This window comes from Lepus europaeus, chromosome 3, assembly GCF_033115175.1.
Source record: "Lepus europaeus isolate LE1 chromosome 3, mLepTim1.pri, whole genome shotgun sequence".
NCBI classification, from domain to species: domain Eukaryota; kingdom Metazoa; phylum Chordata; class Mammalia; order Lagomorpha; family Leporidae; genus Lepus; species Lepus europaeus.
In genome coordinates, this window is record NC_084829.1 from 86,884,261 (window position 1) to 86,906,647 (window position 22,387).

Here is a 22,387-nt window from a genome sequence, read left to right on the forward strand (position 1 = left end):
TCCAGCTCTCTGCTGTGACCTGGGAAAGCAGTAGAAGATGGCCCAAGTCCTTGGGCCCCTGCACCTGCATGGGGACCCAGAAGAAGCTCCTGGCTCCTGGCTTTGGATCGGCGTAGCTCTGGCCATTGTGGCTAATTGGGGAGTGAACCATCGGATGGAAGACTCTCTCTCTCTCTGCTTCTCCTCTCTCTGTGTAACTCTGACTTTCAAATAAATACATAAATCTCTAAAAAAAAAAAAAAAATCAAAACAAACAACCATGATTGCTAGACTCATTTTATAGACCTACGCGGGCAAAGACAATCACCGTGGCCTCTATTTCACTGGACTCAATTGCCTGTTTCCACAGAAAGCTCCTGTAGATCAGTGGGGCCTCATCGCTCTTGGCCTCACTGCCTTTAATCCAACCCAGGGTCTCTTCCAGGGCAAACACCTGATAAAAGCCCGTGGTATGGAATGTGCTCAGTCCAACCACTCGCCTTATGTTCAACTCCCATGTCCAGAAGGTGAGGACACATTATGTTTGCTGGGTGTTGTTTCAAGTTAACTTTTGGAGCGAGTAAGGCATAATGTAAACCAGCCAACCAATCAAACTGATCACCTGATCAGAGGCAGGCGATGGTGCCCGCGTTAAAGAGGACCTCATCTGACCTACACTTCTGTGTCCTACTAAGCAGACACGGTAATAGATTCAGCAAAGGTAGCACCTATTATATCGGGTTTAAGTGCTTGACCCCAGAGAACCTCTGAAAGGTAGTGACAAAGTGAGGAAGTGTGTGTTTAGAGGTAACTAAAGAAGTTGATAAGAATGTAAGCTCTCCTTGCACCATGGCTCTACCACGGAGACAGAATGGGCACAATCAAGGCAGAGTTGACCTCCCCAAACCTCCCAGGATACACTAGTAGGGAGCTGGATGGGAAGTGGAGTAGCTGGGACTTGAACTGCACTTTTCAAACTGGCACTCTGATATGGGCTGCAGGACTCCCAAGTGGTGGCTTAATCCACCGTGCCCCAACATCAGCCCCCCCCACCCCAATTCCAGCTGATGTGCACCCTGGGAGGCAGATGATGGCTCGAGTACTTGGGTCCCTGCTACCCACATGGGAGACAAATTGAGTTCCTGGGTCCTGGCTTTGGCCTGGCCTAGCCCCAGCTATTGTGGGCATTTGGAGAGTGAACCAGTGGATGGGAGTTCTATCTGTCTCTTTCTCTGTCTCTGTCTTTCAAACAAAGAAAAGCAAAAAGGCTCCACATTATGAATCAACGGCATTCCTTAGATTGTTGCCCCCTTGGGCTTAGGGAGACATGCTGAGCTTGAAATGATCATCATGTGGTTAAGGAAGAATCATGAATTAAAAGTTGGTTTGTCCACAATGAGGTTTCACCTCACCCCAGTTAGAATGGCTCACATACAGAAATCTACCAACAACAGATGCTGGCGAGGATGTGGGGAAAAAAAGGACACTAACCCACTGTTGGTGGGAATGCAAACTGGTTAAGCCACTATGGAAGTCAGTCTGGAGATTCCTCAGAAACCTGAATATAACCCTACCATACAAGCCAGCCATCCCACTCCTTGGAATTTACCCAAAGGAAATTAAATTGGCTAACAAAAAAGTGGTCTGCACCTTAATGTTTAGTGCAGCTCAATTCACAATAGCTAAGACCTGGAATCAACCCAAATGCCCATCAACAGTAGAATGGATAAAGAAATTATGGGACATGTACTGTATAGAATACTATACAGCAGTAAAAAACAATGAAATCTGGTCATTTGCAACAAAATGGAGGAATCTGGAAAACATCATGCTGAGTGAAATAAGCCAGTCCCAAAGAGACAAATATCATATGTTCTCCCTGATTGGTGACAACCAACTGAGCACCAAAAAGGAAACCTTTTCAAGTGAAATGGACACTATGAGAAATGGTGACTTGATCAGCCCTTGTCCTGACTGTTGATGTACAACTTAATACTTATCCCTTTTAGTATTTTTTTTTGGTTGTTCTACTTAATACTATTAGTTGAATTCTGTAATTAATACACAGTTATTCTTAAGTGTTGAAACTTAACTGAAAAGTGATCCCTGTTAAATATGAGTGGTAATAAGAGAGGGAAGAGATGTACAATTTGGGACATGCTCAATTGGACTTGCTCCAAATGGTAGAGTTAGAAACATACCAGGGGATTCCAATTCAATCCCATCAAGGTGGCATGTACCAATGCCATTTCACTAGTCCAAGTGATCAATTTCTGTTCACAATTGATCATAATGATAGGACTAAGAGTCAAAGGGATCACATAAACAAGACTAGTGTCTGAAAATACTAACCGACAGAATTTAAAAAAAAGGGAGAGAACAATCCAATATGGGAAGTGGGATACACAGCAGACTCATAGAATGGTGGATGTCCTAAACAGCACTCTGGCCTCAGAATCAGCCCTTAAGGCATTCGGATCCAGCTAAAAAGCCCATGATAGTATTTCAGGCATGGAAAGCCAAGATACTTTGGCAAAAAAAAAAAATGACCTAAATGAAAGATCTCTGCAAGTGAGATCCCAGTGGAAAGAACAGGTCATCAAAGAAAGAGGTACCTTTCTCTGAAGGGAGAACTTCCACTTTGACTATGACCTTGTCTAAATATGATCAGAGTCGGCGAACTCAAAAGGCTTCCATAGCCTTGGCAACTCATGACAAGAGCCTAGGGTGATTAATGATGCCATAAACAAGAGTGTCAGTTTGTTAAGTCAACAACAGGAGTCACTGTGCACTTACTCCTCATGTAGGATTTCTGTCTTTAATGTGCTGTACAATGTGATTTAATGCTATAACTAGTACTCAAACAGTATTTTTCACTTCATGTTTCTGTGTGGGTGCAAACTGTTGAAATCTTTACTTAATATATACTAAATTGATCTTCTGTATATAAAGAGAATTGAAAATGAATCTTGATGTGAATGGAAGGGGAGAGGGAGCGGGAGAGGGGAGGGTTGTTGGTGGGAGGGAAGTTATGGGGGGGGGAGTCATTGTAATCCATAAGCTGTACTTTGGAAATTTATATTCATTAAATAAAAGTTAAAAAAAAGTTGGTTTGTGAATGTCATTGAAGCCCGAGGACAGAGGAAACAGTGTCAGCACCATGAAACTTTAAGAGCCCATGACTAACTCTTCTTAAATCTGACTTTGTCAGCTCAACTCTGCAAAAATTTTGTTCCACTTCTGTGTGCAAGGCTTTGTCTAGTAGTCACAGTTCCCATTTACCAAGCATCTCCTGGTGCCCAGCATCTTGCTACCTAATTCTTGTAACTCCCTGGCAAGGCCGACACCACTGCCTCTAACTCTGTAGATAAAGAAAAGGAGAAGCTGGGAGGTGAAGGAATTTATACATGGTCACAGAGCTGGTACACAGAGAGCAGAGATTCCAATGCAAGTCCGGCCTAATTCTTCTTCCTGCACCAAGTGCCGTGAATACAAGAGCACTTCAAGAAGTCCATGGGCCTGCCGTGATTCTGTCCTGAGTGGCTGTTCTTTGCAGCACTGGGTGTCTAATCTTTGCCCATCTTCTCTCCCACCCAAGTTCATCCCTCCACCTCATGGAAGATTTGATGGATATGGACATGGGTCCCCTGAGGCCCCAGAACTATCTTTTTGGTTGTGAACTAAAGGCTGACAAAGATTAACTTTAAAGTGGATAATGACAAAAATGGGCACCAGGTATCTTTAAGAACAGTCAGTATAGGCACTGGGGCAAAGGATGAACTTGTACATTGTTGAAGCAGAGGCAAAGAATTAGGAAGGCGGTCCAATTAAAGTAACACTGGCAGCGTTGAAAATGTCTGTACAGCCAACGATTACTTGGGGGCTTCGAAATAACACCACCTGTGGTCTTAATGTTGAATGTGGTCCAGGGCCTGTGCATATCAGTGGACAGCACTTAGTAGCTGTGGAGGAAGATGCAGGGTCAGAAGACATAGAAGAGGAGGATGTGATGCTATTAAGTGTATCTGGAAGACGATCTGCCCCTGGAGGGGACAGCAAGGTGCCACAGAAAAAGCAAAGCTTGCTGCTGCTGAAGATGCTGAAGGAGACGATGATGACCAAGATTTTGATGATGGGAAAACTGAAGAAAAAGCTCCAGTGGAGAAATCCATACGAGATGCCCCAGCCAAAAATGCACAGAAATCAAACCAGAATGGGAAAGACTCAAAATCATCAGCACCACGATAGAAAGGTCAACACTCCTTCAAAAAACAGGAAAAAACTCCTACAACACCAAAAGGGCCTAGTTCTGTAGAAGACATTAAAACAAAAATGCATGCAAGTATAGAAAAAGGTGGTTCTCTTCCCAAAGTGGAAGCCAAATTCAGCAATTACGTGAAGACTTGCTTCTGGATCACTGACCAGGAGGCTATTCAAGATCTTTGGCAGTGGAGGAAGTCTCTTTAATAGTTTAAACAGTTTGTTAAAATTTTCCATCTTATTTCATTTCTGTAACAGTTGATATCTGGCTGTCCTTTTTATAATGCAGAGTGGGAACTTTCCCTACCGTGTTTGATAAATGTTGTCCAGGTTCCACTGCCAAGGATGTGTTGTCCAAAATGCCTGTTTAGTTTTTAAAGATGGAACTCCACCCTTTGCTTGGTTCTAAGTATGTACGGAATGTTATGATAGGACACAGTAGTAGCAGTGGTCAGATGTGGAAATGGTGGGGAGACAAATATACATGTGAAATACACTCAGTATTTTAATACAGTAGAACGGTTACTCTTTCTACAAAAAAAAGTCCACGGAAAATGGAATTAAATGTTAAATTCTTTGTTGGTACAATCTTTTTTTGAAATCTATGCATGGTTTTTTCATACTATGCATCTTCCATGAACTTTTTGAAGACCATCCCATTACATGGATTTCAAAATTTTTGCTCCAAAATAAACATGAATTCCACATTCTAGGAATGTTTTGCAAGTCCCTTCATACAAGACAGCCCTGTGCTCAAGAGATCTATAATTTAGCTTTGTAGAAGAGGCACAAACAATGAAAAGTTAATCATTCAGTAGTGATACAAGTAATTCAAGAAGGAAGGGCCCTCACCGATTATACGACCCATTGTCAACTGGGAAATCCAGACAAGTTCAGGAGAGGTGGAGATGGCTAAGGTCTGGGGAGGTCCCTTGAACTCGTGTTCAGGGACCCCTGCAGAGTAGTGAATTGCCCCCATCTGTGTCCGCCCTGGACTGAGGTCACTTTGATATGTTGGGGACCTTCTGAGCTGCCTTGGGGGGGGGGTCTTCCTAGAAACCCATCTCTAATGCCCTCTAGGCAGTGGTACCAGTCCAAACGTAGACAACAGAAATCTTGTGTCATCACGCCTGCCGGCCAATGCGATAACAGAGGCTCCCTAGATGCTGGCCTAGCCTCCATCTTGAGAAGCCTGTCTTGTCTGTCCATTTTTAGGAACCACTGAAACTGACTCATTGTACTCAGAAGGCAAATATTCAGGTACCACCGTGAAGCTGCATGTTCACAAAACTGTGACCACAAGTCTGCATGCTTATTTACTTTTTGTTCTTAGCGAGTGAGGCTCTGATAATGGAAAAAAATAAGAGGGTGTGGGAGGTGGAGAAGTGCACACAAAACGAATGACCCATGAAAATGGTATTTAAAAAACGAATGATCATAATGCTAAAGTGGAAGGAAGTGGCTAGAAATAGCAAACTAGTTCCATTCCACTACTGTTAATGGAGCCACATCCCACCGCACTAAGGAAAGGAGACATATCTAGACTAAAATCCCCTGGCCAGCAAGTAGGATAAACAAACACCAAATACAGGGACAACCTGGGCTGACAGTCTTGTATCTGGATGCGATACTTTGGATGGATCATTTTGAAGAGTATTTTTAAATCATGCAACTACTTGGTCTCCCAATGTGCCTCAGAAGGGTTGGGATCACATGCAGGTGACGGAATGGAGTGTTCCATGAGGGGCAGAGACCTGAGTGAGGTCAGGAAGTAACACCCACCCACTGCTGCCCAGGAGGCAATGACCTCAGCCAGCAGTTGGCACACATGAGACAAGTGGCATTGAACTTTAGGCATCAGCCCTGAAAGAAATGAGGCCAGGCTACCAAACTCATGTGCTACGGTGTGAGTCAACATGCCGATAATGTGCTGAAAACCTGATCCACTGACCATGGCCCTGAACCTTGTGCTGCTTCGCGTTCCGATGGCTCACTTCTATGCCGCTAATGGAGGGATGAAAATGCAGCCAACAGAGGACAGGCGTGGGTGCTGTTTTCAGAGCTGGGGAGCTCACCCTCTCATGAGGCATCCACCTTGCTACTGGACAGAAGTCAGACAGGAACCTTCTAACAGTTTTATCACTGGACTAGGATAGGGATCAGGCAGTTGGGCTTCAGAAATATATGAAAAACAGGGTTTGGGAATTCTTACGAGCCTTGGTCAGTTGTTCTTTACCTAAATCCAGCTGGTTTTGGCAGCACACCCAGTGGTGGCACTGGGTACACCTACAGAAGGCTGATCACTGAACCCTAGGAGAGGGGTGCCATGCTTCTCAAGTTTCTTTAATCAGAACCTTACAAAACAGGGGAGCCCAGACCCTAGAAACACCATGTACACTTTCCTCTTTACCCACTGCGGCAGCTGGGAAGAAGGGAAGAAGTTGCAAAGCCCCCAACTCTGAGGCCACTGACCCCTTCCCTCTGGGTTGTATTTGCACAGCAAGGCCCTTGCCAAATAGGAAAACACTGGTGGCAACTCACCCTTCCTCCCCACCCCCACATGGCACCACAGCCTACTCTGCAGGATACAGACCGAGTCAGCAGTGAGGCCTCACTTCTAATCTGAACTTTCTATAACTCATGCCCATATTTCACATTTTTCTTTCCAAAGCAGACTGCTACGTATCAGCATAATATGATTAGGATTATTTAAAAAATTCATTAACCTCACTGTTTCAACAAAACTTCTGGTCACTTCAGTATTAATTTTAGCTTAAAAGCCACTTATTAGTCCTAATAATAATTTTATTATTATTCTTAATCATAATAAAAATTATATCAACATTTTAGTTGATTTACACACGTAAGTAGAAAACTTCATATGGTGATTTCTTTATCTGTGCTAGTAAATATAGCTTAAGTTGAGTGTTTTTCTCTTCTGTATAAGCTAGAGCTTGGGTGAAAGCCACAACACAAAGTTCCTCTCCTATTTGTGTGTGTGTATGTGTGTGTATGTGTGGGTGTGCGTGTATGTGTGTGTGTGCCTCTGGGATGCTGGTCATTTAGGCATTATTTTTGTTTATGCTTTCATTCATTCTCCACATGGAACTTGGGCTGGTTACTCAACCTTTCTGGGCTCCAATTTCTCCCACTGTTAGACAGGGACACCAATAGTGCCTGCCTTGTAGTAAAACTTGTGGAACAGAATTTGGCATCCAATAACAACTATTATAATTTTTGTCATTACAAATATAAATAAAATACAGTTGTCCTGTGGTATCCATGGGGGATTGGTTCTAGGATCCGTACAGATGCCAAAATCCATAGATGCTCAAGTGCCTTATGTAAAGTGCTATGGTATTTGCATATAACCTGCACACATCCTCCTGTATGCTTTAAAATCACCTGCAGACTATTTAAAACACCTACTACAAAGTAAATGCCATAGAAATAGCTATGCTGTATTGTTTTGGGAGAATGACAAGAAGAAAAAGCGTACATGTTCAGTCCATGTGATCTTTATCTGAATATTTTTCAGTCCATGCTCAGTTGAACGCGTGGGTATGAAACTCGAGCATGCAGAGGGTGACCAGAGAGCCAGCTGGCCAGTACAGAGATCCCTAATGTCCCGAGGGCTCATTACAGAGAGACCTGCAGGGAGCCAAGGAAGGACAGAGCTGAGGGCTGGAGCTGCCAGGCGCATCGGTGTAAGGCTGCCCGGAGGAGGCAGTGCCGGCTCCGAGTGTTGGCGGTTGAGTCAAGTTCATCAGAATTAAGTAATGGAAGGGCACTGCTCACTCCCTCAACTCCTACAAGCTTTTTCTCAAAGGCTGCTTTTTTTTTTCCCAGGGAGGTCTCTCTTGGCCCTTCCCCTGCCAACATCAGAACTGGTTACATGATTGGCGGGGCCCGGTGCAGAAGGAAAACGTGGGCCTCCTGCTCAGAGATGCCTAAGAATTTCACTCCAGTGACAGCAGAACATTTAAGCAAGTGCACAGCCCTTCTGAGCATGGGCTCTGTGCAACCACGCAGGTTGCACACCCATGAAGCTGGCTCTGTCTCCCCTGGCCTGCACTGCCATCTGGCCCCTGCAGCTGACACGGGCTCCTTAATTGCAGGGAGGGGGTGATGATGGCACCCCAGATCAGATGTCTAGCAGTGGAACTCCATGGGTTAAACTCCAAGGGTCACCTGGCTTGGCTCTTGGGATTAGCAATGCAGGTCAGGGGTGACTGGTGGGGTCACTGGATCGCCCCTGGAGAACATGGTCAGCCCAACAAGGAGCTCTTTGGTGTTTTTCTTTAAGAAAATTTGCAAGCCTAGTAGACAAAGACTTGACCTGAGTCCCCTTTCTAGAGGATCAGCATCCCTGAGCAGAGTCAGTTCACAGACCCAGATTCCCTGAAATTAATTTCTAAGAACCCTTGAGGAAGGACTTGTAATAACCCACATTTTCACTATGATTTCTCCTATCACAAGGGTTTGCAGAAACATGAATCTTGTAGTTTTTCCTAAACTATGACTTAATACAAACTTTCTTAATTAAGAAGAACTTTAAACATTATTTAGAAACTGTTCAGGCATGAGCCAAATCTACTTTTTCTGTCACATATATGTTTCCTTAAAACTACTTTAATACACACATAACAGGAACATACACCAGCTTTAACTTCTATCATTTAACTTTAGTTTGACATTATAAACTCATACACTGGTTACTTCTCCCTCGCCTCTGTCTTCAGACTATTTTTCTTTCTAAACATTTATTTATTTATTAGTCAGAGTTACACAGAGAGAGAAGGAGAGGAAGGGAGAGGGAGGGGGAAAGGGAGAGGGAGGGAGAGGAAGGGAGAGGGAGGGAAGGAGGGAAGGAGGGAGGGAAAGAGGGAGAGAGGGAGGGAGGGAGAGAGAGAGGGAGGGAGGGAGGAAGGGAGAGAGAGAAATCCTCTATCTACTGGTTCATTTCCCAAATGGCTGCAATGGCCAGGGCTGAGCCAGGCCAAAGCCAGGAGCCATGAGCTTCTTCCAGGTCTCCTAGGCAGGTGCAGGGGCCCAAGGACTTGAGCCATCTTCTACTTTCCCAAGCCATAGCAGAGAGCTGGATCGGAAGTTGAATATGAAGCGTGAAGCTTATACTTGGTTCTATGGTGAACTGCATGACCCAGACCCCACTTCCCAGAGTTCCCCTGGAGAACTGCCAGGCCTTTCTTGCTCAGGGGCCCTCCAAGGAGGCCCAGCTGTCATGTCAGGATCTCATGAGTGAGCCGGCTCAGCTCTGCATCACTTCTTGGACTCCGAGAGGCATCAGAGCAGAAGTATCTTTCTAGAGCGGATCCACTTGGCACCTCCGTGTTGTTCCAGATTAGAGAGGCATTCTGACTAAGTGGATATGCAGAGGGATGTCCCATGTCCCCAGTCCATGTCGGCTGGCTTGGAATGATCACAGTGTGACACAACTGAAGGGTCCCTCATGCATCTCTGTGGCTGTTCCAGCACTGATGAGAACAGAGAAGGGGAGGCAAACGTTCAGCGTTGTCTTAGTTGAGAACTGACAACACCTTGCGGAATCTTCAGTACTTTCTCATTCACGTGTAGATGGTCATACTTTCCAAGAAGGTGACAGGCAAAAGTCACATGTGTTATAAATACATGTATTATAAACATACTAAATATGACATATGGGAGGCGAGAATTCTACCACTGACCCACCAAGGCACCTTAAATATGACATATGTAGCATGGTCATATACTATATTCATGTTTACTCTAAAGGCATACAGTGAAAACGGAAAGTCTCCCTTCTGAAAGATTATGCAACGAAGTTCACGGAATCATTTTTAAAAGCCTAATTTCAGTATAAGTGTAGATCCTAAAATAGATATAAAATAGTAATTCTTTTACGTATTTCAGTGTAAAATGAAAGCGAAAAGCATCCCACTCACTGGTAATGAAGTAGTAAAACCGGCATCAAGGTTTAGAGTTTCATCTGAGAAACCACCTCCAAGAGAAAACCATCTTTAAAGGTGATTTAGAACCAGTCACTAATTTCCATTTTAAATGACCCTCTCCCCATTCAGGAAACCCGCGGTCTCCCTTCACCAGGATTTTCTTGAATCAAGGTCTGGTTTCCTCCCCTTGACTTCTTCCAGTCATTTCAAACCAACCATCAACCACTTGATCTTCAAACAGAAAACACGCCACGTTTTTGAAGGCTCCCAGTGATGAGAAGTGCAGTTTCTCATTCCGTCCTTCTAATGGTTCTTGGTGTCAGGCCAAGAGTCCCACCCTGGAGACCGAGCCAGTTCTGAGCACCCCTCCCCTCCTTGTTGTTCTCCTCGGAACCACCTTGAGTTCTGAGTACATCGTCAGCAGGGGGCCTGGATGGAGTAACTGCTCCAGCCACTGGAGCGCAGGACACTGCCTCCGCCAGTCTGGAGCCTGTTTGCTAGGAATGCTGCCTAGGACTTGGTAATAACTGACAGTGAACATTCTGGAAGCTTTTTGCCTGGGTGTGTGCTGTTGCTAAGCCACGTGTCCATCTTAATCTTGTCACATGTGGAAATTTTCACCCTGGAGTGTGTGCTCATCTGTGTATTCAGAAACTATTCCTACTACAGAAATCGTTCTTCAGTCAAATTGTTTTTAAAGATGGTACCATCTACTGGTCTCGAGTCTTCCTCTGACGGTCCTCAATGGCTCACAGAAATTGACCATAACAAGTTGTACCATAATCATGTCTAACTTCTTTCTGGAGTCTGAGGGCTCTGCTTCATGCAGACTGGTAACTTAGCTGTTTTAAAGGATTTATTTATTTTTTGAAAGTCAGAGCTATGCAGAGAGAAGGAGAAGCAGAGAGAGAGAGAGAGAGAGAGAGAGAGAGAGAGATCTTCTATCCACTGGTCACTCCTCAGATGGCCACAATGTCTAGAGCTGGGCCAAGTCAAAGCCAGGAGGTAGGAGCTTCTTCAGGATCTCCCATGTGGGAGCAGGGGCCCAAGTACTTGAACCATCTTCTACTGCTTTCCCAGGCCATTACCTGGGAGCTGGGCTGGAAGTGGAGCAGCCAGGACTTGAACTGGCACCCATATGGGATGCTGGTGTCCCAGGAGATGGCTTTCTCCACTATGCCAGCCCCAGGTGTCTTCTTGTAGTTCATTTACCTAGGATTTTGATTCCCTTATCTAAGTGTATTTCCATCTTTTAGTCTACTTATTTTTTTTAAAGATTTATTTATTTGAAAGGCAGATTTACAGAGAGCCAGAGCCAGAGCGAGAGCGAGAACAGGAGAGAATCTTCCATCTGCTGGTTCATTCCCCAGATGGCCGCAATGGCTGCAGCTGTGCTGATCTGAAGCCAGGAGCCAGGAGCTTTTTCTGAGTCTCCCATGCAGGTGCAGGGGCCCAAGGACTTGGGCCATCTTCCGCTGCTTTCCCAGGCCATAGCAGAGAGCTGGATCGGAAGTGAAGCAGCTGGGCCTTGAACCGGTGCCCATATGGGATGCTGACTGCTTTACCCACTCTGCCACACCATCGGCCCCTAATGATTTTCTTGACACATAACAGAGAAGTAACTCTGGGCCCTTCATCTATCCTCAGTACTACACAGTCAGCCCTTAGCAATAGCTGCTGGTTTTCAAGAGAAAACCGTAAGTTCATTTTTCTTGTCCATGGTCTCTGAGAGGTATTCACTGATTTTGGGCATGAGTTTTCTTGACAATGTTTTTGTGACTCCATATACCTTCTTCAGTTGTTCATGGTTTTCTACCTTTTAAAATAAAAATATGAAGTAGACACTGAACTGCTGGCACAGTCACCATCCTTTTTGAAAAAAGGTTGTCATGTTATGCTTTTGGCATTTCTAGCCTTCCTGAATCATCTTTTCCCATATACGCATAATTTCTACCTTTTTCTTCTATAAGAAGAAAAAAAACCCTACACTTTCAAAATGTCTCAAATCTTTAAGTACAAATCAAGAGCAAAATGTGAGAGAAGCTTTATGATGCGAGACTTGGTAATGATTTCTTGGACATGCCATCAGAGGCACAGGAAACAAAGCAAAAACAGACAAATGGGACTGTGTCAAAGGACGACCCGCAAAATGAGAAGGTAACTTAAGGCACAGGAAGAAATATTAGCGAATCACATTTCTGATAAGGGGCTAATATCTAGCCTATACAAGAACTCCAACACAAAAACAAAAATCAGTAACTTGATTTAAAATAATGGGCAGCAGTTAAGACACTGCTTAGGACACCCACATCCATGCTGCCGTGCCTACGTTCAAGACCTGGCTCTGCTTCTCATTCCAGCTTCTTGCGAGTGTGCACCCCAGGGGGTACTGGCGACAGCTCAAGTACTTGGGTCCCTGCCACCCAAATAGAACAGTTGATGACTTCCGTGCTCCTGGCTTCATCCTGTCTCAGATCTGGCTGTTGTGGGCATTTGGAGAGTGAACCAGAGGATGGAAAAATCTCTTTCTCTCTCTGCCTTTCAAATAAAACTAAAATAAATTAGTATGAATTTTTAAAAAGTACTCATATAAGTATCACAGGATCTAGCAATTCCATGCATATATCCAAGAGAATAAAAAACAGGGTCTGGCAGAGATATCTGTACACTCATCCTCATAGCAGCACTATTTATAATAGCCAAGAAGTAGAACCAACCCAGCTATCCACTGATGGATGACAGGTGAACAAAACATGGTAGATACATACGATGAAATATGATTCGACCTTAAAAGAAAGAAAATCCTGTTCATATGCTACATCATGGATGAAGCTGATGGACATTACACTAAGTGAAACAAGGCAGTCACAAAAGACAAATACTATAGGATTCCACTTATATGACTTATCTAACATTGTTAAACCCAGAAACAGAATGTAGGATGGTGTTTATCAGGGGCCGGGGGAGGGAAGGAGTTGTTTAAAGGGTAGAGAGGGGCTGTACTGCGACATGAGTACTTCACATCACTGAACTCTATGCTTGGACATGGTAAAGATGATACATTTTTTGTAGTGTGGTTTTTTTTTCTTTCCATCTCAGTAAAAAGTCTTGAAATACTTCAGTCTGTAAAAATCTCCTCTTTTACTAGCATGTCGTTTAGCAAGATTTTCTGTCTTCTAAGGATCCTCTCCTGCATGCTCTTGTCCATCCATTTAAGTTAGTCAGACTAGGACACAAATAGCTGCATTACTCTTGCATTCTACATCCTCTGAAAGATGAACCTGCCAGTATGGCATGCTGATAACCACTCAGGCATTCTGCTGTTCGTTGAAAAGAATTCTAGTAGCTATCCAGGCGGTTCAAGTTCTGAATCACGCCTCTCCTTTGTCCTAAGTGTAGAAATGGGAAGAACATGGAAACTACAGTCCCCTGACTCTGTGACCCACAATGAGCTCCCTCAACAGTATCAATTTTGTTCTTCCCCAATTTTTTTCTTTTTAAAGATTTACTTATTTACTTCAAAAGCAGAGTTACAGAGACTGAGGGAGAGACAGACAGAGATCTTCCATCCACTGGTTCACTCCCTAAATGCCACAACATCCAGGATTGGACTAGGTTGAAGCCAAGAGCCTGGCTATCTGGGTCTCCCATGTGGGTGGCAGAGCCCCAAGTACCTGGGCCATCGTGTGCTGCCTTCCCAGGTGCAGCAGCAGAGAGCTGGATTGGAAGTGGAGCAGCTGGTCTCAAACTATTACTCATATGGGATGCCGGGGTCACAGGTGGTGGCTTAACTGCTATGCTACAACACCAGCCCTGCTCCTCTCCTAACCATCTCCACTACTCTTTATGCTTCTCTATTTATTTACAGAGCTTCTGGATATACAATTCTGATCTATTTTTCTTTCCAGAAGTTACATTTTTTTTATTTGAATATGGGATTCATTCCTATGGCTATATTGCAATGTGATATCCTGTTGCTCATTAGGCTACCTGAGTTAACTAAAAAATTATATTTATTGGGAACTGCTGTTGTGGTGCAATGGGTTAAACCACCACCTGCGATGCTGGTGTCCCATATGGGCACTGGTCAAGTCCCAGCTGCTCAACTTCCAATCCAGCTTCCTGCTAATGCACCTGGGAAAGTAGCGGAGGACAGCCCAAGTGCTTGGGTCCCTGCACTCAAATGGGAGACCTGGATGAAGCTCCCAGCTCCTGACTTTGGCCTGACCAAGCCCTGGCTGTTGTGACCATCTGGGTAGTGAACCAGTGGGTGGAAGATCTCTCTCTCTCTCTGCCTTTCAAATAAATAAATAAATCTTTCACAAAAATTATATTTATCACTCTGGCAATAATCTCCAACTGAATTTTTTATTACTCTAGCTTCATTCATGGACAGATATTGAAGACCATACATATTGTTCTGTCTTCCTCTTCTCTGTGGTTTTCACCATCATTCATCAACTGCTTCTCCCATTATAGGAGTCATGGGTTTGGCAGGATCTTCCCCTTCCTCCATCCCCTACTACTTTCAGTTTAAAATGCCTTGCACACCATCAGATGAACTGAATTGAGCCAGTCTTAGCAATGCCCTCTTGGGCAAGCAGACAACGTGAGTCCCTCTTTCACTTAACAACCCATCACATCTTTGAAGACAGAAGCCAAGACTGATTAGGCAGTTTTTTTTTCTTCGAGATCTGAAGTCTGCAATAAAAACTGAAGAAGTGATGGATCACACGTGTCTCCTAAGGAGAATGTCATTTTTTCCCTTGACCTCTGGATCCAGGCAGGTAGACAATGCATTAATGCTCCAGGAGCCAGCAGGACCTCGTGCCGTCCGGAGAGGACCACTGTTCTCCAGGAGGGCGGGCAGTCCGACCTGGATAGTTTGAACAACTCATAGGCTGCCATTTCCCCTTTTGTTTGCAAGCCGAGAGTAAGCAGGGACATGCTGAAGCCGTGCAGGCAATACACGTGAAAGGCACTTGGGAGACAAGCACTGAACATTCTGGGTCTTTTCCTTTGCAGTAGCAGTGGGTAATACTGTGACTTACAGAAGGAACAAAGGCATGGAGTTCGCCATACTGCTGGGGCTTCTCCAATAGCAGTACCAGTCTTCACAGAGTCTTCAGTTTCCCTCATCTGCCTCCTATCCTAACCAGCATTCGACAGAAGCCAGGATGTGCTGCCTGGGCTACCCAAGGCTCCACATAAGTTGGGGTAAAAATCATACATGGAAAGCAGACTCTTTGCCAAACGACTGTACCCTTCTGATCTGCCCTCCCTTCTCCTGTTTCCACAATGGGCTCTGCCAATGGGGAGCAGTTGATGCTGATGCGATGCACGCACCATCTGTGCTCTGAGAGGATTTAAACAGTGGCCATTAGCACAAAGCCCCCATATGTGAGTTGGACAATGGCTGCCCTGGAGCTACAGGACTCGCAGATGGAGCCAACAGCGCTGTAGCTCTCAGGGTTGCAGGAAGCGTGAAGACGCAACGTCCCCAGCCCTGGATTGGGGCGTCTGAGTCAGGTCTGCCCTCAGCCACTTCCCCCTCCTCCCCTTCAGTAAATTCTAATCTTTTCTATTTGTCTTCCTGCCTGTCCAGGGAGGGAATGAGAGGGGACCTGGTGCCGTCCAACAGCAAAGCTACGGCTGCTCTGGTTGGGCGCTTGCCCTGGGACCTTCCCAGAATCTTCCCGGGGACACCAGTGCTCCAGGCATGCAAGTGACTTCACAAGGAGCCAGAAGGCAGCCTTTGCTGGGAGGAGCAGCACATCTAGGATTGCACGTGGCTGAGGCACGCAGGCCGGGTCCTATTTTTGACAATGTTGTCATCTCTGGAAGCAGCAGGGCTGCGGAGGCAGGGGAGATAGAAGTTTCCAACAATGACTGTTGGTTGCGTCCAGTTTCTGTGGGGTCAAAACAGACTTTTCACACTAACTTGGGGGGGGGGATGGCGAGAAAACGAAATAAGTCACAGGTGCATCCAGAGTGTACCTTGGGGGCTGTTCCGGTCCATCTGATTTGAACGTGGCTTGGAGCTGTTATGAAAGACCTCTTTATTCATAGCTCCCAATTGGGAAAACACCTTTTCTGCTCTAAATAAAGATCTCCAAATATCCTGCAAGTGAACTTTTGGTTTGTGACAAACACCAACTCTCAAGAACACCAGGTGCTTTCATTCTATGTGAATCCAAGTATTTCTGAGCATACCTGTAAGGATGCTGCATTAAGGAGCCTAAAACACCTGGGGGTGTTTCAGTTTCTGATGGAATTGCAGTCACTGAAGCTGAAAGTCAGACACCTAGAAACCACAGTGAAAAACAGGTGCTCCAGTTTCCCTGAGCTGTTACAGCAGGATGTCTCTGTCTCACAGGCGGGAGAATCAGGAGGGCTCATCCACGGGGGCTGGACGAACAGCGGCCCTCCAGAGTGCTGTCGCTTTGAGGACCTCAGCTAAGCCGGCAGGTGTCTGGATGGCATCATCCTCTCGTTCTCTAACAAGCATAGGAGGCCAGGGCTTAAGCATCTCTAGGAGAGTCGCCACGGTGGTAAAAATACAGAGACTCAAGGCAAAAACACTAATCCTACTTTGATTCCCCTTTTCTCTGCGCGTGAACTCCTCCTGTCTGTTCGCAGCCCCTTCCTCTCTCAGGTGTCTCCATGGTCTCTGCAGAGTCCAGCAGAGGGAGGCTGGAGCATCTCGGAGCCAACAGTCAGACTCTGGCCCTTCCTCTGAGTTCTAGTGTTCGCGCTAGCCGTGCCTACTACCTGGATGCATTCCCGACTTTGGTTCACCAGTTCCACCAGGAGCTTGGAAGGCTGTGAAGGCCAGGGAAGGGGTGTCCACCAACAGGGAATGAAAGGGCCAGGGGAAGGCGTGGGTGTTTGGCATGGTGGTTAAGATGCCACCTGGGATGCTTGTATACCATACCAGAGCGCCTAGGTTTGCACCCTGGCTCTGTTTCAGATTCCAGCCTGCTGCTCACGTGCACCCTGGGAGGCAGCACGAGTATTTGGGTCTCTGTCACCCATGTGGAAGACCCAGAGGGAGTTCTGGGCTCCTGGCTTCTGCCTGGCCTAGTTCTAGCTGTTGTGGGCATGTGGGGAGTGAAGCAGCAGATAGAAGACCTCACTCTATCTCTATGCCATTATGATAAATTAGAAAAAATACATAAAAGAATAGGAAAATGAAAGGGTCAGGGGAAACTCTTGCAAAGGAGCTGGCAGTTAAGCAGCTGGACCCTCCCTTCTTGGATGTGGACAAGAATCACTGCTCACAGACTACCAGTCTCGGCATCTGATCACATGAGTGCTGCTTTCTACTGCTATTTCTTTTCTTCTTGTTCATTTTTTAAAAAAAGATTATTTATTTATTTGAATGTCAGAGTGACAGAGAGAGATAAGGAGAGGCAGAGAGAGAGGGTCTTCCATTCACTGGTTCACTCCCCACCTGGCCACAATGGCTGGAGCTGTGCCAATCCAAAGCCAGAAGCCAGGAGCCTCTCCTGGGTCTCCCAAGCGGATGCAGGGGCCCAAGCACTTGGGCCATCTTCTACTGCTTTCCCAGGCCACAGCAGAGAGCTGGATCGGAAGTGGAGCAGCCGGGACTCAAACCGGTGCCCATATGGGATGCCAGCACTGCAGGCAGTGGCTTTACCTGCTATGCACAGCACCGGCCCCTTCCATTGCTATTTCAATGTTCCACTGCGCCTGTCTTGATTATAAAACCTCCAAAGTGAAGGACTGAGTCCTATACTTCTCATATGTCTTCTGAATTAATTCTAATTAAAACTGGTTAGATATCTGCATTGTGAGGAAGAGGTTTTTAGGCAGTAATGACATTACACATTTAGAAAGATTTCAGAAAAGGTCACATTTTCCTGTCAATTGGATAGTACAGTATCCAAGAAAGGCTGGATGACAAGAAATCATGAGATCGCATAGATATGCTAAGGCCATGAGGTTGTACACACACGGAGTATCTTGCACAGACATGATGATACATTACACAGCCAGTGCAAAATTAACACTTGAGCATTTACTGTGTCGGCTGCTGGGGTGAACTTGAAAGAAGCAAAAAATAGTTTTACTCTGCAGGAACTTAGAACAGATGAATGGTGTGTAAAACAGGAGGAGAATAATTAAGTACCAACCTAAACCGTGTGGAGATTCCTGGTGCAATCCAAGATGAGACCAGAGGGCAGGTGTGGGCTGTCCAACAGCACTAGGCTTGGATGGGAGCAGGCCCGGGACAGGAGAGTACAAAACCAACACGAGTCAACCCTTGTCCTCCTAATGCTGTGATCCTGACCTTGGCCAATGTCACAAACAGCCTTGTGGCTTTCTAGGAAAGCCTTCCATGAGCACCTGGGATGAAGACCCTTCTCTAGCTGAGAGAAACCACTGCTGCCCCCTCCACCCAAAGGAAGCTTCCAATGGGCCTCTGCAAGGAACGGCATGCTGGAAGCTGTACACTGCGAAGAGGCAGGCTGACTGTGAACAGGGAGGCACAGGGCGAAACAGAGGACGTGCCTACCAACCCACGAGAGCTGCAGGACAGAGGGCAAGAGCCTGCAGGCTGGTTTCTTTTCTTTTCTTTCTTTCTTTTTTTTTTTTAAAAGATTTATTTAATTATTTGAAAGTCAGAGTTACACACACACACACAGAGGTCTTCCATCCGCTGGTTCACTCCCCAATTGGCCGCAACAGCAGGAGCTGTGCTGATCTGAGGCCAGGAGCCAGGAGCCTCCTCCAGGTCTCCCACGTGGGTGCAGGGGGTCTAAGAACTGCTTTCCCAGGCCATAGCAGAGAGCTGGATCGGAAGTGGAGCAGCCGAGATTGAACCAGTGCCCATATGGGATGCCAGCATTGCAGGGCGGTGAGCCAGCCCTAGGCTGGTTTCAAAACCAAGGCTGGGAGAGTCCAGTGAGTGAGCAAAACTGGTTCTTCCTGTTAAGTCAGCATCAGAGAACTTCAGATCTGGGTGGGCTATTCTAGATCAGCCTGAACAAAGCAAAATCAAAATCTTGTACTGTAAAGTAGGCAAGGCAGCACACTCCTGGTTAGCAGGGAAGGTGTATCACAGGCATGTGGGAGAAGAGAAAGGAGAGAAGTCGGTAACACGGGCAAATGTCTCAGAAGCGATGCAAGGCAGACGGAAGGTGAGCAGGGTCAAAACTCAGAGGACGCTGAGAGCAAGGAGTCCCCGTGAAGTCCCAGACTGCCTGTTACAGAGTAAGGACTGCACTGTCCTGGCAGCCCCATGCCGCAGGACCTTACTACAGTCTCAGTCCCTGAAGGCCAGCACCGCCAGGCCACACTCTGAAGTCCACTCCACGGCCTGATTCTGGGCGGGAAGAGAACACAGCTTGTTCCTCACTGTGGTCACGGCCCAGACACCAGAACACTTCGTCTGGCACATGGAAGAGAGCTTTATGACTGCCCCTGACCAGATAACTAGACAAGCCGCACAATGACCCGATCGGCACATCCAGGAATCTCTAGGGAGGCAAATTCCAAAACGTGTACTCATCAAGAGCTTTTTGTTATGATTTGTTTTTCTGGAGAGCACTTCATTTCTCAAAGAGGACGCCAGGCACGTGTCTCTCCCGTGGCACGACAGCCCTTCTCACTTAGGCGAGCTGGACTGCCAACAACGGGGGGAGGGAACGGATTGCTGGTTCCCCGCGGATCTTACCACAAGCACCGCTGAGCCGCTGGGCTGCTTTGTTCAAATGCCCAAGCCCGCACCTGGGGATGCGTGAGTCTAGCAACATGCGCTTGCTGGGCTTGCTGAAAACCAGGAAAGACCAGGAGAGGGAGCACAAGAACACAAGATATGCATATATCTGGGTCGCAGGGAGAGGCAGAGAGAGAGAGAATGCAGCAAAGTGAAGGAGATGGCCTCAAAAAATACACGCGGAATCTGAATGGTGGATTGCTGGGGGGAGGGCGGAATACAACACTTTTTGCTTGTTCATCACATAGAATTTTTACACACGTTTTTAGCTGATTCTACTGAATGCAGACCTAAAAGGCCATTTTATGTGTTACTGGCTTGTCCTTGATGACAGAATCACTTTAGGAATTGGCAACTCTGTCTGTGATGAATCACGGGCAGCCACCCTGCCTTGGCTGCCCCAGTTCACCTGCAACACTGGATGGGAGTACACGTGTCCAATGGGGACCAGTAGGTCTCATGCTCACTGTGACAGGTGTAAGGGCTCAGGAGTCCGTGTTACCAAGGACAAGGCAACAAGACCAGGCATCCTTCCCACAACATGAGATACTGCTGGGAACCACCTTGCTATGCAGGGCACAAATCATATTATTCCTTTAACACATGTACACTGACTGCATCCCAGGTTCTGTGCAGTCTTAGGTGTTAGGGAGATAAAACAAAGGAAGGGAGCCTGGTCTGAGAGGTTCTGGGCTGATGAGCCAGAGACAAGTCAGCAGGTCACGAGAGCACAAGTCGGTAAGAGCCGGAACAAGGGGAGTAGCGCTGCTGGCAGAAGGGCACCTGACTCAGGAGGTGACAGGCTGGAGCCCGAGGGAGAATGAGCCAGGGCTTCGGAGGGAACTGGTGTTCCACGGGCAAGAAAAGAAACGTGCAGAGATTCACGAGAATGGGCGGCACACAGTGTGGGGGGGCAGTGGCCGGGGTGACATGGGGGCACAGGTGATCCTGGAGAGCTGAGCAGGGGGACAGGTGGTGATCTCACACCCAGAAGGTTGGCTGGGGCGTCAGCAGAGTCAGTGGAGCAGGGAAGCATCAGAGAGGCCACTCTGGCTACCTTTGGGGAACGGATGGAACAGGGGCGAGCCAGTCACAGAAGTCCGGGCAAGCCCTGCTGTGGCTGGAGCACATGGGTGGCGGTGGAAGGGAAATGCAGACAGACGAGAGAGGCCCCGAGGAGGAAGAGCTGGTGGGCATGAGTGCCCAGGCCGACTGAAGATGGAGAATGGCTAAACAGCTCCATGTCGCTTCTAACTAACCAAAGCCGCCACCTGGATACCCCACTGGCGGAAAGAAGGTTCCAGATGGGAGCCCTTTGGGATATCTTTCAACAGGCATTACACAAAGGTTGACAGTTTAGGTTTCAAATGATCGAGGAGAACAGGGCTCATAATGCCGTAGCTTAGAGCTTTCTTGAAGGGACCACACCAATGCCAGTCTCTTACCTGATGCAGGATTTTTTAAAAACAGCAAACTCACCCAAGAAATCACTCTGGTTTGGCAATGAGAAAGGGGGAAGTTTCTACAGGGTATGAGGGTTCACTTAAAAAAATTTTTTTTAATAAAGAAGAACAGAAGGTAAATGATCGTATAATGAAACATCAAGCATCTCCATGCACAGCACTGGGGAAAAGGCAGGGTTTGGTTTTTTTCCCTCCTCCTCCTCGTCATCACTGTATTAGACACAAAGGACACACAAAAGACAAAACATCGCCCTTCTTCTGAGTGCTGGGTCAGTGATTTTTAAGACTAAGGTTTTATGATTCCCAATATATCATGGGAGGAAAAAAAACCTCCCATGTTGTCCTCACTTCCCATGCATCATGCTGTGTTAGCAAGATCTTTTAATGTTTCTCCTCACTGCCAATTACAGCCAGCGAGTCAAAGTTGATATGTAAAAATAATTGTTCTATTATCACCTGCTGGCCTTACTAATAAATCTGCACTTAATTAAGCATATGTGTCTTTTTAGTGGAAGAGGGTGCAACCCGAACTAGAGGCATATGGGTTCTAGCTTGTTGAGGACAGACCTTTAAGAAGCTCAGGGCCTCATTATGTGCCCATAAACACAAATGCTATAATTTTCCTGGATTAAAAGTCATTTTCAAAAGGTAGACGCATATACATCTGTGCTCACGGCAGCTCTCAGAGCAAGTTCTACAAGGTCCAACAAGTCCATGTTGAGAGTAAGCCTTCAAATAGCTCTGCTCCACTTGAAAGCTGAAGTGTGGAAGTGGAGTGCGTGTGTGTTTTATGGAAGAGTCAGCAATAGAGAACAGAGCACACTCACGGCTGTAGCAAGCCAGGGTGAATGTATACAGTGAATTTTAAATCACACTCACAATTGGCTTGTGCTATCCATTGGAAAAAAAATCCCACCGATTCTGGGCTTTGTGATGGTGTTTCTGGGAGAGGCAGAGCTTACACTGAGAGCCTGGCGAAGCTTCGGATGCAGATT

General features: G+C 46.3%; 1 protein-coding gene and 1 pseudogene across 1 annotated transcript in view; one reads left to right on the top strand and one right to left on the bottom strand.

The window, feature by feature from the left end:
* The window catches only part of BACH2 (BTB domain and CNC homolog 2), a 381,025-nt gene that overhangs the window by 23,646 nt on the left and 334,992 nt on the right, over positions 1-22,387 (bottom strand). The gene's annotated exons all lie outside the window — the stretch shown is intronic.
* LOC133757004 (nucleophosmin-like) lies at positions 3,594-4,446 on the top strand (annotated as a pseudogene).